The 14,710-nt window shown below is 48.7% G+C and overlaps 2 pseudogenes across 2 annotated transcripts in view; both read left to right on the forward strand.

Annotated features, from left to right (window-relative positions):
* LOC308512518 (histone-lysine N-methyltransferase PRDM7-like) overlaps positions 1-2,756 on the forward strand; it is a 30,873-nt pseudogene extending 28,117 nt beyond the window's left edge. Inside the window, exons 11-12 of the transcript in view lie at positions 15-208; positions 2,679-2,756. The product of the transcript in view is annotated as a histone-lysine N-methyltransferase PRDM7-like (transcript). The remainder of the gene's footprint in view (positions 1-14; positions 209-2,678) is intronic.
* A 2,379-nt stretch (positions 2,757-5,135) lies between these two features.
* LOC308512519 (histone-lysine N-methyltransferase PRDM7-like) overlaps positions 5,136-14,710 on the forward strand; it is a 30,898-nt pseudogene continuing 21,323 nt past the window's right edge. The window contains exon 1 of the transcript in view: positions 5,136-5,196. The product of the transcript in view is annotated as a histone-lysine N-methyltransferase PRDM7-like (transcript). The remainder of the gene's footprint in view (positions 5,197-14,710) is intronic.

Genomic DNA, 14,710 nt, shown 5'->3' on the forward strand with positions numbered 1-14,710 from the left:
TGCCTCAACGCCAGGTACGTGAACTGCGCCCGGGATGAGGAAGAACAGAACCTGGTGGCCTTTCAATATCACAGGCAGATTTTCTACCAAACCTGCCGGGTCGTGAGGACGGGCTGTGAGCTGCTGGTCTGGTATGGAGAAGAGTATGGCCAAAAGCTGGGCATCAAGTGGGGCAGCAAGTGGAAGACAGAGCTTGTGGCCGGGAGAGGTGGGCACCACTCTTCTTCAACATGGAAAGAAAGAATTCTTAGAAGTTTTCATGCTCCAACTCTCAAGTAGAGTAAAATCCACTCTAGAGTCAGCAAAGCTTCAAATCAGATGCTTCAGAAATTGATGGCTCATCACATAGGACTTTGATTCTTAAGAATAATTTTAATATTTTTATTTTTGTTCTAATTCTTAAAAATATGCTTTTATTGGTTTTAGAGACAGAGATGAAGGGAGAGGGAGAGAAATATCAATCTGCTGCCTCCTGCATTCTCCTTACTGGGGATCAAGTCCACCACCCTGACATGTGCCCTGACCAGGAATCAAACTGGCTACCTCTGGGTGAATGGGACAATGCTCAACCAACTGAGCCACAATGGCCTGGGCCAATTTGTGTTACATTTTTAAAAATACTTCATGCACAAAATGCACGGCATCATATAGTGCTGAAAAAATCAGAGCCAAAAAAAAAAAAAAATGTTTCAGGTACTTAACCAGCTCTCTCATCAAGGTGGTTGTTTTTGGGTTGTTGTTTTTTTTAACACTTTAGCTGTTTCTTCTTCATTTACTGCATATTTCTAAATGAAATGTGTGTGTTAACATGCATTCATTCATTATTTTGTGACTTGTCATGTAAATTCCTACTCGGTGCCACACAGGGTTCTGGGAGCTGGAAATACCAATTAACACGATGATCAGAATCACTGCTCCTGAGCAGCTGGTTGGTGAAGGATGGAAGCCCCGGCAGACATATATGCATGTGCTTAATATCACACAGTTGTTAGCGCTTTGGAGAAAACGGGCCCAGGACAAGTGCCTAGGGATCAGTGTGAGGGGAAGGTGGGTGTGCCGGATTGCAAAGGTCAAGGGAAGGCTTTCTCAGGAGACAACATTTACAACAGTTGTGTCACAAGGTCCCAGGCAGAGGGAGTGGCTGGTGCAGGGAAGGAAAGAGGTGGGGTGTTGAGCTGGCTGAGGGCTACTCCCGTCTCAGTCTCAGTACAGAGGGCAAGAACAGAGGTTGGACAGATGCCTAGCAGCCGGGAAATACAGTGCCTATGATCCAAGCTGAGATACTGGGGACTTTCTTGAGTGAGACGGGACAACTGAGCAGTTTTCCGCTGCAGAGTGGCATGTTCTAAAACTATGCTTTGTTAATTTTTTGGGGAAATAAACTTCAGTGGGGAATCCCCTCTGAGATTATTTCAACTCCCAGTGAGAGAGGAAGGCGGACTGGCTGGAGAGAGATGGGAGTCAGGAGTTTAAGAAGCAGGTTGGGGAAATATTTTTGTTGTTGTTGTTAATCCTCACCCAGGGATATTGTTCCACTGATTATTTTTTGAGAGAGAGTAGAAGGGGAAAGACAGAGAGAGAAACATCAATAGCTTGTCTCCCACAGACACCCCAACCAGGGCTGGGGATTGAGCTTGCAACCCAGGTATGTGCCCTTGACTAGAATCAAACCCAGGACCCTGGAGTCCCCAAGGCGACGCTCTATCTACTGATCCAAACTGGCTAGGGGATGGTTGGAAAGATATTCTGAAACAGGACTTTGTAGTGTATTTGAAGTAGGCTAACACTGAAAGAAATCAAGTAGGAATACTGTGTGAGGAAGGACATATTTCCATTTTGTGATTTGTGGAAAACTGAGAGAGAAGCAATTGCTAGTTGGGGCCTATGGTTTCTCTATTTTTAAATATTTTTAGTGATTTGAGAGAGAGAGGAAGGGAAATGAAGAGAGGGATAGAAATATCAACATGGATCAGCTGCCTCCTGCTGGGATCGAGCACAGAACCTGGGCATGTGCCCTGACCAGGAATCAAACTGGTGACGTCCTGGTTCATGGGGTGATGCTCAACCACTGAGCTACCTGGCCAGGCCTGTGGTTTTTCTCTTTAACATGACTTAGAAGATACATGTATATGGAAAGGTCACAATAGTCCAACCCATATAAGGAGTGAAATGCCTTCTGATGGTCCTTGATCTGTAAGACCTTTTTTCTTTTCAATCCTCATCCCAGGATATTTTTCCATTGATTTTTAGAGAGAGTGGAAGAGGGAGGGAAAGACAAAGAGAAATGTCGATGTGAGAGAAACACATTGACTGGCTGCCTCCTGCACACGCCCAGACCAGGGCCCAGGCTGGGGAGAAGCCTGCAACAAAGGCACATGCTCTTGATGGGAATCAAACCCAGGACCTTTCTGTCCACAGGCTGAGGCTCTATCCACTGATCCACACTGGCCAGGGATGTAGAAAAGACTTTTGATATGGGGTCTCTGGATTTCTGAAGAAGAGTAGTGCAGACAAAGAAAAAGAAAAGTAGACAGTGAAGGAACACTTTGTGGGAGGCAGAGCTTGCACTGTCAACACAGCTAGAATGATTCCGGGGACGGGTCTTACCAGGAGACAGAGCGTACGGCACAGGCAGGCTTGCCCACACCTGCCCTGACCAAAACTTTCTTCTCCAGCAGAACCAAAGCCAGAGGTCCACCCATGTCCCTCCTGCTCTGTGGCCTTCTCCAGTCGGACATTCCTCAGCCAACATGTGAAACGCAATCACCCCTCTGAGATTCTGTCAGGAGCATCTGCAGGAAAGCACAGCCAGTCGGAGGAAGCTGGCCCAGAGCGTCAGAATCAACAGCAGCAGCAACAGACTGGTCCACATGGCTTGAATGACAAAGTTGAAGGTCAAGAGGTCAAATGGAGGTCCAAACCTTTGCTTAAAAGGATCAGGCACAGGGGAACTTCAAGGGCCTCTTTCAAGCCTCCCAACGGACAAACAGGGAGCTCCAGTGAACCTGAGAGAATAATGGAGGAAGAGCCCAGCACAGGCCAGAATGTTAACGCAAAGAACACAGGCAAATTATTTGTGGAAGTAAGAATGTCAAAAATTGTAACAATCAAGCATGGAGGGTGTGGGCAAGGCTTCAGTGATAAGTCACATATCGACACACACCAGAGGACACACTCAGGGGAGAAGCCATATGTGTGCAGGGAGTGTGGGCGAGGCTTTACAAAGAAGTCACATCTCATCAGACACCAGAGGGCACACTCAGGGGAGAAGCCCCATGTTTGCAGGGAGTGTGGGGGAGGCTTTAGAGATAAGTCAAATCTAATCATACACAAGAGGACACACTCAGGAGAGAAGCCCTATGTGTGTAGTGAGTGTGGGCGAGGCTTTACAGATAAGTCACCTCTCATCAGACACCAGAGGACACACTCAGGGGAGAAGCCCTATGTTTGCAGGGAGTGTGGGCAAGGCTTTACACAGAAGTCACATCTCATCAGACACCAGAGGGCACACTCAGGGGAGAAGCCATTTGTGTGCAGGGAGTGCGGGCGAGGCTTTACAGTGAAGTATAATCTCATTAGACACCAGAGGGCACACACAGGGGAGAGGCCATATGTGTGCAGGGAGTGTGGGCGAGGCTTTACACAGAAGTCTGATCTCATCAATCACCAGAGGACACACTCAGGGGAGAAGCCATATGTGTGCAGGGAGTGTGGGCGAGGCTTTACACTTAAGTCCAATTTCATCAAACACCAGAGGACACACTCTGGGGAAAAGCCATATGTTTGCAGGGAGTGTGGGCGAGGCTTTACACTTCAGTACAATCTCATCCGACACCAGAGGACACACTCAGGGAAGAAGCCCGGTGTTTGCATGGAGGATGCATCATGAGCCCTAAATTGCACCTCAGCAGCCACAGGGCAAGTGTAGGCACCACATACCTCATTTCCCAGCTCTGACGGGGCTTCAGAGGAAGCCTGCTGGCTCCTTTGCTTCCCCAAGAGTGTACTTAGTACAGAAGAAACTGGTCAAACATCCTCCACTTTCAAGAGGAGAGGCAATAGACAAACAGTTCCTTAAGTGCTATGGGGATGTCAACACCAATGTCCCTCATGGTGTTTTTGGCCTCGTTTTAATAAAGTTTGTGTCCAGACAAACCTGAAGCCGACATGCCTCATTCCCCTCATCACTGAAAGCAGAGTTCCAGGAGGGCCTCAAAGAATGCTCAGCCACAGACCTGAACCCGGGAAGGTAGGAATCTGGCATCAGTCCAGTGAGGTTCCTGCCAGGGAGAGGGATTGAGACAGACTCACCAGGAACATGAATAGGACCCCAACAACCCCTTGGCTTCTCCTGGCTCCGCCCCTGATTCCTCAGACCTCTGTAGCCTCAGAGGTGAAAGCCAGAGAGGGTGTGTACAGGTGGGTGTGTGTGTGTGCATGTGTGTGTGTGAGTGTCCGTGTGCCTGTGAACACACCTGTGCTGCCTCAGTCTGGGCACTGGTCGCCCTCACCCTTCTTGCTGCCTCAGTAGCATCGGCATCTCACCTGGGGCACAGCATGAGGGCGCCAGGTCTGCCCACAAGGGTTTGAGTCTCAGCTCTGCCCTCACAACTGTGTGTCCTAAGGCAAGACCCCCAAAGTCTCTGTGCCCCTTTCCAAGCTATAAAGCGGGAGGGTGACCCAGGCTTTGGAGTGTCATTCAGAGTGGGGTCAGCACCGGCGCCTCTGGCTCAGGTGGCTAAAACGTGCGTCTCTCGGTGAACAGCGTCTGCCCGGCCTTGAGGTGGACAAGGGAGGCAGAGGGCGTGGGGCCCGGGAGCCAGTTTAGAGCTCGCGCAGCCCCACTGTTCTGCGTGGACTCGGCTGCCTGAGCAGGAGGCGTGGGGTCAGGCATGCTCCTCCCCGTGGCCACCCCCTCCCACTGAGCCTGGACAGGCGGCACTGCGAGTTACCAGGACACAGGCCCTCGCCACCCTGCTGAGAGCTGCTAGGTGCACCTCACCTCACAGTGTGTGCGAAGCCCTCCTCGCAGCAGCTCCTGGTGCTGGCCTTGTACCTGGGTCCGCGTGTCTAACCCTCCCCTGACCCGTCTGAAATCCTTCACTGCACGTTTCTTATGGGGAGTCTGATGGGGCATGGACCCGCGTGAGCAGAGCAGGCAGGCCGTGTCGGTCATTCCTGGCCACTGGTTCACAGGTAATGTCCAGCGAGGCCTGGGGCACTGATGCTCATGGGCCCATGGGTGGGAGTCCAGCGAGGCTCCAGGGAACAGGTAGCCTCTGCTTGGGGAGGCGACGGGGCCACAGCAACCAGAGGCCCCTCTTTTCTTACAACAGAGCAGACGGACATCAATGCAGGGAGCAGGCACACGCGGTGAGGGCCCGTTACCCCTCAGCCTGAGGGACCTAGCACAGCACCTGTTCCTGGAGGAGAGCTCCTGAAGGGGTCACCAAACCCACGAACTGGGACCATGACCTTCCCTCTCCTGCCCGGCTGGTGTGGCTCAGTGCTTGATCATCGACCTATGAACCAGGAGGTCAGGGTTCAATTCCTGGTCAGGGAACATGCTCGGGTTGTGGGCTTGATGCCCAGTGTAGGGCTTGCAAGAGGGAGCGGATCCATGATTCTCTGTCATCATGGATGTTTCTCTCTCTCTCTCTCTCTCTCTCTCTCTCTCTCTCTCTCTCTCTCTCTCTCATCTCCCCCCGCTTCCTCTCCCTTTCTATCTGAAATCAATAAAAAATATATTTTAAAAAATGATGGCATTTCTATGTGAAGAATTGATACCTCATTCCCTACAATGACTGAGGGCTTGGGTGGGTGACCTGAAACTCTCAGAAGCAACCTTTGAGCCACACCTTCATACTTGTGTTTTCCCTCATTAACCCAATCCCGAAACACCTCAGGACCAGGAGAAATCTGCCAGTTGGGAGATTGTTTTCTGTGGGTCTCAGCGGACTGGGGAGGAGCCAGCCCACAGTCATGGAGCTGTTGACACCCAAGCATGGGTCCTGTGCACATTGGAAGGTGGGCTCTCTTGCTCAGGCCAGGAGGGGCAAACCCCCACCCCCAGCATCGCATTGAAACAGCACACATTTCCAAGTGGCTCAGCACCTCTGCTGAGTATCTCTCAGGGGGTGAAGGAAAGCTTTGCACAATCAAGTCCTCATTCACATTAAAAATGTTGGTGTCCCCGTGCCCAAACCTCCACATACAGGAAGGTTCTGGTTTGACTATTCATGCTGTGATTTGTTGAGTACATCATTCCCAGGTTGCAATGATTAGCCTTGATCTCCATGCCCAGCTTTTCCTACCATTTGTTTCCATTTCCAGTGTGAGACATCTCACTTCCTTTGGAAGGAAATGGAAAATTCTCCAGGATGCGATGCTCCGCTGTTTGGGTGTAGATGTGCACGCACGTTTGAAACTGAGATGCTCTGAACATTCATGAACTGGAATTCTCACGATGACTAAGGAAGACAAGTGGTGGGTGTTTTCAGTAAAATCTGATACCTTTTGGGAGGAGGATAGGAGCAGATTGGACAGTTTCCAGTTTTATTTTAAATCTGTTGTTCTTGATCTGAGACACAGAGGGACAGGGAGACAAAGAGAAACAATCAGGTGATGGGGGTGCCCTTACCAGGAATCAAGGGGACTTCTTGGTTCATAGGTCAACGCTCAGTCATTGAGCCTCGCTTGCTGGTGTTCTCATGATGCTTGGAGCATCAGGCCTGTTTCCATCATCACAGCAGGTGGGAGCTGTGGCATCAGTACAAGCCTAATTCTACCTTCTGCCTATAGGTTCATAACAGAATGAAGGGAAAACCATGAAGGTTGTCTCAACAAGGGGACCAGTCATTGAGCAAACATTCTGCTTTGGTGACAACACATGACCCCCAACAGTTCCTTGGGCAGCGATACACAGTAATACTTACCAAGTTTCTAAACATTTGCCAAGTAAAACATTCACTCTTACAAAGTTTTTAACATGCTCACTTAATTACACTTAGGAAGGCAACTTTGAATGAGAAATGTCATTTTCTAAACTAAAATGTATGTATGATACAAATGTATAATACATCAAACAGATGACTGCTTGGCTCTGATTTATTTTTCATACATGCAATAACTATATAGAATAAGTTTGAGATCACTTTCCAAACAACTGATGTGTGAATGGTTGTCCAGAGAGGTCTTGGGTCTTGGGCAGAGTCACCATGAAGTAGGTGCTGTCTGTGGAACTGGAATCCAGGGTTCTGGAGTCAAAAACCTCTGAGAAGGTACATCTGGGAGGATAAAAGGAACCAACACAGCGGTCACAGGTTCCCGGATGTCACCTCTCCAGGCCACTGCGGCCTCGATTATCTGTGTGTCCCTCGGTCTCTGTGTCCCTCGGTCTATGTGTCCCTCAGTCTGTGTGTCCCTCAGCCTGTATGTCCCTCGGTCACTGACACCGGGTGAGTCTGCTCCCATCTTCTCAGTGGGGGGGACTCTGGGAGCAGCGACACAACGCAGTAGAGGGGAGCACGTGCAGGACCCTCCTCTGTCCATTCCCCGCCTCCTTCACGCCTCGCTTTCCTCTGCTCCTCCTGGCCTCGCCCCCCGCCGCAGAGCCTCGCCCCAACGTGGTGGCTTGGGAGACCCTGCAAGGACCACGCTAGAATGGCCTCGTCCTGTTGTGTCAGGATCTGGCCAGCTGAGAGACACTCAGACATTTTATTTTTATCTTATAGACACATTCCGTGGAAAAACATCAGCGGAGCCGAATGCTCCGCTCATCATGGTGCCTTTCTTTAGGGGTATGCTGCTTTTTCACAGCCTCCAAATCTTTTCCTTCTTTGTACGTTTTTCTTGTTTATGTTTTGGTTAATTCTTACCAGAGGATATGTTTTTTACAGACAGAGGGAGGGAGGGAGGGTGGGGATAGAGAAGAAACAAAAAAGCAAACATGAATATGCAAGAGACACATGGATCTTTGGCTCCCACAGGAGCCCAGACCGGGGCAGGCAATGAAGCCTGCATCCCAGGTATGTGCTCTGGACCTGGAATCCCACCAGCGACCCTTCCCTGGGCATCCGAAGGTCTAACCAGTGAACAACACTGGCCAGGGCCTATTCCTTCTGCTGAGCAGATGAGAACACATGCCACTCTTTCTTCTGGCAGAAGGCAGCCAATCTAGGATGATCACTCATCATTGATCTTTCTTCTTTTCTGAAATAGTAGAAATGCATATTTCTAAGAAAAAACCACTGTGGCCCTGGCCAGTGTTCCTCAGTGGGGAGAGTGTCAACCTGTGTATTGAAGGGTCCCTGGTTTGATTCCCGGTCAGGGCACATGCCCTCGTTGCAGGCTGGATCCCCAGTGGGGAGGGGGTGATACAGGAGGCAGCTGATCCATGATTCTCTCTCATCATTTGCCGGGGTCCAACCCCAGCAGGTCCAGGGGTTCCCAAAAGCGTCGACAGAGTCGGCGAAGAAGGAAGGACACGGAGACAGTGTTCAGTTGATCAGCAGCCTAGCCAGGATCTCCAGCCAAGTTCTGGTCTGGATCTCCAGAGAGTTTCTGCTCAGGATCTCCAGCGATGTTCTGGTTAGGATATCCAGCCAGGTTCTGTGTCCATGTTCTCTTGCTAGGTTCTCCGGGTTCTCCAGCAAGGTTCTGTAGCCATGTTACCTCACTAGGTTCTCCAGCCAGGTTCTGTCCAGGTTCTCCAGCCAGGTTCAGTCACCAGGTTCTAGTCAGGTTCTCTTGCCATGTTCTATCCAGGTTGTGTAGCCAGGATTTGTTTCTAGGTTCTTCAGCCAGGTTCTCTCACTAGGTTCTGTCTCTACGTTCTGTGGCCATGTTCTCTCCAGCGAAGTTCTTCTGTCTCTAGGTTCTGTGTAGGTTCTGTGTCTATTGGTTCTGTCTTCTAAGTTATGTCTCTTGTTGTCTTGTTACATCTGTATTTATACAAGTTGATTCCAATCCTATCAATCTCTATTACAAAGGTTAGGGCGTTTCTTATCTCCATTCCAGGGAGTAAAGATTATGTAGCTTAAGCATGATTGTTCGTAGTTAAAGTGACTAATTACCCACCTGGCACTTACTTAAGGGGGTTTATTCCCTCCCTAACTTCAGGGGAAATTCCCTCCCTGGGGAAACAACCTTTCTCAAAGAGGTGACCTTGGTTAAAGCACATAGTGCCAAAAAGGTGAGCAAACATATTAAGAACAGTATGCCATATATGCCAGGTCCCTTGAAACAGCAAGGATGGACCGTCTTCAGGCATATTCCCCCTTTTTTATTTTTTAAAAGCAGGCATTAAAAAGAAAAACCCCAAAATGCTCTCTTGTATCCATTTTAAGAGTAGGATCGGCGCTTTCCGCTATTACCTTATTCCTGATCTATCACCCCAGGGAGAGCTAGCCAATCCTGCACTTTCCTGCGGTGGAAAGACTGCAGTGGGGTTAAGGATAAGGCTCCTTGGGCCTACCTCCTCCCATGCCTTTCCATTTACCTTTCCATCCTCAGAAAAGCATGGACATACTTCTTGTATAAAACGTTCTGTCTGACTGGGTGTAACCTTAATTCCTCTGCTAGCAAGCATATGTGTTCAAAGATCAATACAGAGCCTTATTTCTTTAGACTCAGTATGGCACATCTTCCTAATCTAAAGATCAATACAGAGTCTTCTTTCTTTGGACTCAGTATGGCACATCTTCTCAATCTAAAGATCAATACAGAGTCTTCTTTCTTTGGTCTCAGTATGGCACATCTTCTCAATCTTAGAATCAATACAGAGTCTTCTTTCTTTGGACTCAGTATGGCACATCTTCTCAATCTAAGTTCTGTACTATCCACCTTCTTACCCTACTTATCCTCTATAGGGGGGTCTGCAGTACCCTGGTGGAGTCTTATGAGTCCTGAATGTGGGGGTTCTCATTGGGGGGGGTCTTACCTAGGGGAATCCTGTTCCAGGGTTTCCCAAAGGTGTGGATGGAGTCGGCGAAGACTATCCACCCTCTTCCTACGGTAGAGTCCTATCCATCCCGAGAGTGGGGCTTACCTAGAGGTCCCGGTTCTGGCACCAGATGCTGGGGTCCAACCCCAGCAGGTCCAGGGGTCCCCAAAGTTGTGGACGGAGTCAGCGAAGAAGGAATGACACAGAGACAGCGTTCAGTTGATCAGCAGCCTAGCCAGGATCTCTAGCCAGGATCTCCAGCCAAGTTCTGTTCAGGATCTCCAGAGAAGTTTTGGTTAGGATATCCAGCCAGGTTCTGTGTTCATGTTCTCTTGCTAGGTTCTCCAGCCAGGTTCAGTCACCAGGTTGTAGTCAGGTGACTAGAAATAGGAAGGTGCGAGTATTCCTTGCCAATTTCTGTACTCAGGTTCAGTCCAGGATCTTTTGCCATATTCTCTCCAGCGAAGTTCTTCTGTCTCTAGGTTCTGTGTAGGTTCTGTGTCTAGGTTCTGTGTAGGTTCTGTATCTAGGTTCTGTGGCCAGTTTCTGTCCAGGATCTTTTGCCATGTTCTCTCACTAGGTTCTGTCTCTAGGTTCTTTGGCCAGTTTCTGTCCAGGATCATTTGACATGTTCTCTCCAGCTAATTTCTTCTGTCCGTAGGTTCTGTGTAGGTTCTGTGTCTAGGTTCTGTGTCTTTTGGTTCTGTCTTCTAAGTTCTGTCTCTTGCTGTCTTGTTACATCTGTATTTATACCAGTTGATTCCCATCCTATCAATCTCTATTCCAAAGGTTAGGGCGTTTCTTATCTCCATTCCAGGGAGTAAATATTATGTAGCTTAAGCATGATTGTTCGTAGTTAATGTGAATAATTACCCACATGGCACTTAGTTAAGGGGGTTAATTCCCTCCCTAACTTCAGGGGAAAAAACCTACCTGGGGAAACCACCTTTCTCAAAGAGGTGACCTTGGTTAAAGCACATAGGGCCAAGAAGGTGAGCAAACATATTAAGAACAGTATATCATATATGCCAGATCACTTGAAACAGCAGGATGGACCGGCTCCCGGGAAATATTGATGTTTCCATCTCTATCCCTTTCCCATGGTGAACACTCCTTCCTGTCGGGGAAATGTCCGCTGGCTGTAGGAAAACATATTATATGAGAGAGTGTCCCAATTGTTTAAGGAACCCTACTTTCTGTTGCTGAAATGCATGTTCCTGTGTGCGGATCTCTTTTCCTGTGAAAGCGTCCCATTTTTCTGTGGGGGAAATGCACTTTCCTGTTGTGGACCTGTCCTCCTGTGAGGGAATCGCACCTTGCTGTGGGGGAATCATAACTTCCTGTTGGAGAACGCCTCTACCTATAGGGGAAACAAACTTCCTTTGAGGAAACGTTCTTCATGTGGGGGAAATGCACTTTACTGTGTGTGGATGACTCTTCCTGTGAGGGCGTCTCAACTTCCAGTGTGGGAAATGCACTTTCCTGTTTGTGGACCTATCTTGCAGTGAGGGACTCGCACCTTCCTGTGGGGGAATGGAAACTTCCTGTTAGAGAACACCTATTCCTGTGGGGGAAACGAACACCATGTGAGGAAACCTTCTTCCTGTAGGGGAACTGCAATATCCAGTATGCTTACCGATTATGCTCTGAATGAATGGCTCCTTCACTTGGGGAAACAATACTTCCTCTGAGGGATCCATTCTTCCTCTGGGGGAAATGTCCTTTTCTGTGTCTGAACACTTCACCCTTTGTGGGACATGCACTTTCCTGTTTGCATATGTATCTTCCTTTGAGCGAATCCCACCTTCCTTTGAGGGTATTGCAAATTCTTTGTGAGAATCCTATTTCTAGTGTGGGAACTGCATTCTCTTTTGTGTGAAACTATTTTCATGTGAGGGAGGTGCATATTGGTGTGGTGGAAATGAAACTTCCTGTGGGAGAAGAACTATTCCTGTGGGGGAAATTCACTTGTTCCAAGGAAACCCTTTTTCCCGTGTGTGAAATGCACTTTTCATTATCCAAACCGATTTTCCTGTGTTGGAATCCATCTTCCTGTGGGGATACCAAACTTACGGTGGGGAAGCTTTTGTCCTTTGGTTGAAATTTTCCTTCTGCTTTGGGAAGCCAACGTACTGTGGGGGAAATGCACTTTCCTGTGTGCAGAGCTTTCGACCTGTAATGGAAACGCAACATCCCGTGTGGAAACCAAACTTCTGAATTGTGAACCCTCCTTCCTGTTGGGAAATGTCCCATCCGAAATGAGAACTGATTTTCCTACTGGGGAGTTATCCTTCCATTGTAGGAACCCTTCCTCCTTAAGGGGAAATACAATTTCCTTTGTGCAGATCTCTCTTCCTGTGAAGAAATGGCCCCTATTTGTGCGAGCATCCTTTCCGTTTTGAGAGCACCTCTTCCTGCGGGGAAACTACCTTCCTTTGAGACATGCTTCCTGCTATGTAGGAAATGCACTTTCCAAAAATGCGGACTTATTATGCTGTGAAGAACATTTCCTCATGTGGGGGAAAAATACTTCCACTGGGGGAACTATTCTTCCTCTGGAGGTAATATCACTTCTGGTGTGTACACACTTCATTCTTTACAGGACATGCAGGATCCTGAGTGCAGAACTATTTCCACTGATGGAAAGCCATCTTCTTGTAGAAACAAAATTTTCCGACTGTGAACCCTCCTTCCTGTGGTGGAAATGACCCTTGTAATGTAGGAACCCATATTCTTGTGGGTGAGTGTACCTTTTGTTTTAGGGACCCTGCTTCCTGTGGGGAAAATGCACTTAACCTTGAGCGGATATCTTTTCCTGTGATAGCGTCCCATTTTTCTGTGGGGGAAATGCCCTTTCCTGTTGTCGATCTCTCTTCCTGTGGGGGAAATGCAACTTCCTGTGCGGGAATCAAAACTTCCTGTTGGAGAACGCCTATACCTATAGGGAAAACTATTTTCCTTTGAAGAAACCTTATTCTTTTGGGGGAAATGCACTCTCCTGTATGCACACCTATTATGCTGCGAATGAATCACACATTCATGTGTGGAAACAAACTTCCTCTGGGGAACCATTCTTCCTCTCTAGGAAATGTACCTCCGTGTGTAGACAGGTCATTCTTTGTGGGACGTACTCGTTCCTGTGTGCTGACCTATCTTACATATATGAAAAATCAACTTCCTTTTGGAAATAAAACTACCAGACGCAAACACTCCTTCCTGTAGGGGAAGTGTCCCTTCCCGTGTAGGAACACATTTTCCTGTGGGGTAGTGTCTCTTTTGTTTTAGAATCCCTTCTTCCTTTTGTGGACATGCACTTTCCTGTGTGCGGATGACTCTTCCTGTGAGGGTGTGTCAGATTCCTGTGAGGGAAATGCACTTTCCTGTTTGTTGACCTATCTTCCTGTGAGGGAATCACAACTACCTCTGAGGGAATGGAAACTTCCTGTGGGAGAACGCCTCTTCCTGTGGGGGAAACAAACTTCCTGTGAGGAAACGTTCTTCCTGTAGGGGAACTGCACTTTCCTGTATGTGGACCACTTATGTTGTGAATGAATTGCTCCTTCATTTGGGAAAACAATACTTCCTCTGAGGGAGCTATTCTTCCTGTGGAGGTAATGTCCCTTCCCGGATGTCAACCTCTACAGGCCACTGCGGCCTCGATTATCTGTCTGTCCCTTGGTCTGTGTGTCCCTTGGTCACCGACACCAGCTGAGTCTGCTCGCATCTTCCCATTGTGGGTGACTCTCGCAGAAGCGACACAAGGCAGGACAGGGGAGCACGTGCAAGACCCTCCTCTGTCCATTCCCCACCTCCTTCACCCCTCGCTTTCCCCTGCTCCTCCCCGCCTCGCCCACCGAGATCCTCGCCCCTAACGTGGTGGCTTGGGAGACCCTGCAAGGACCGCGCTAGAGTGGCCTCCTCGTGTTCTGTCAGGACCTTGCCAGCTGAGGGACAGTCGGACATTTTATTTTTATCTTATAGACACATCGCAAGGAAAAACATCAGCATAGCTGAATGCTCTGCTCATCATGGTGCCTTTCTTTAGGGGTATGCTGCTTTTTCACAGCCTCCAAATCTTTTCCATTTTGTACTTTTTTCTTGTGTACTTTTTTGTTAATTCTTACCACAGGATATGCTTTTTACAGAGAGAGAAGGAGGGAGGGAGGGAGGGAGGGAGGGAGGGAGGGAGGGAGGGAGGGATGGAGGGAGGTAGGGAGGGAGAGAGGGAAGAAGGGAGGGAGGAATGGAAGGAGGGGAAAGAGAAGAAACAAAAAGCAAACATGAATATGCAAGAGACACATGGATCTTTGGCTCCCACAGGAGCCCAGACCGGGGCTGGCCATAAAACCTGCGTCCCAGGTATGTGCTCTAGACCAGGAATCCCACCAGAGACCCATCCCTGGGCATCCGAAGTTCTAACCAGCGAACAACACTGGCCAGGGATATTCCTTACGCTTAGCTGATGAGAACACATGTCACTCTTTCTTCTGGCAGAAGGCAGCCAATCTAGGATGATCACTGATCACTGATCTTTCTCTCTGAAATAGTAGAAATGTATCTTTCTAAAAAAACCAACTGTGGCCCTGGCCAGTGTGCCTTAGTGGGGAGAATGTCAGCCTGCAAATTGAAGGGTCCCTGGTTCGGTTCCAGGGCAGGGCACATGCCGGGGTTTTTGTCTCAATACACAGTGGGGATGGGGGGGATACAGGAGGTAGCGGATCCATGATTCTCTCTCATCATTGATGTTTCCATCTCTTTCCCTCTCCC

Source organism: Myotis nattereri, assembly GCF_964212035.1.
Source record: "Myotis nattereri genome assembly, chromosome: Y".
NCBI lineage: Eukaryota > Metazoa > Chordata > Mammalia > Chiroptera > Vespertilionidae > Myotis > Myotis nattereri.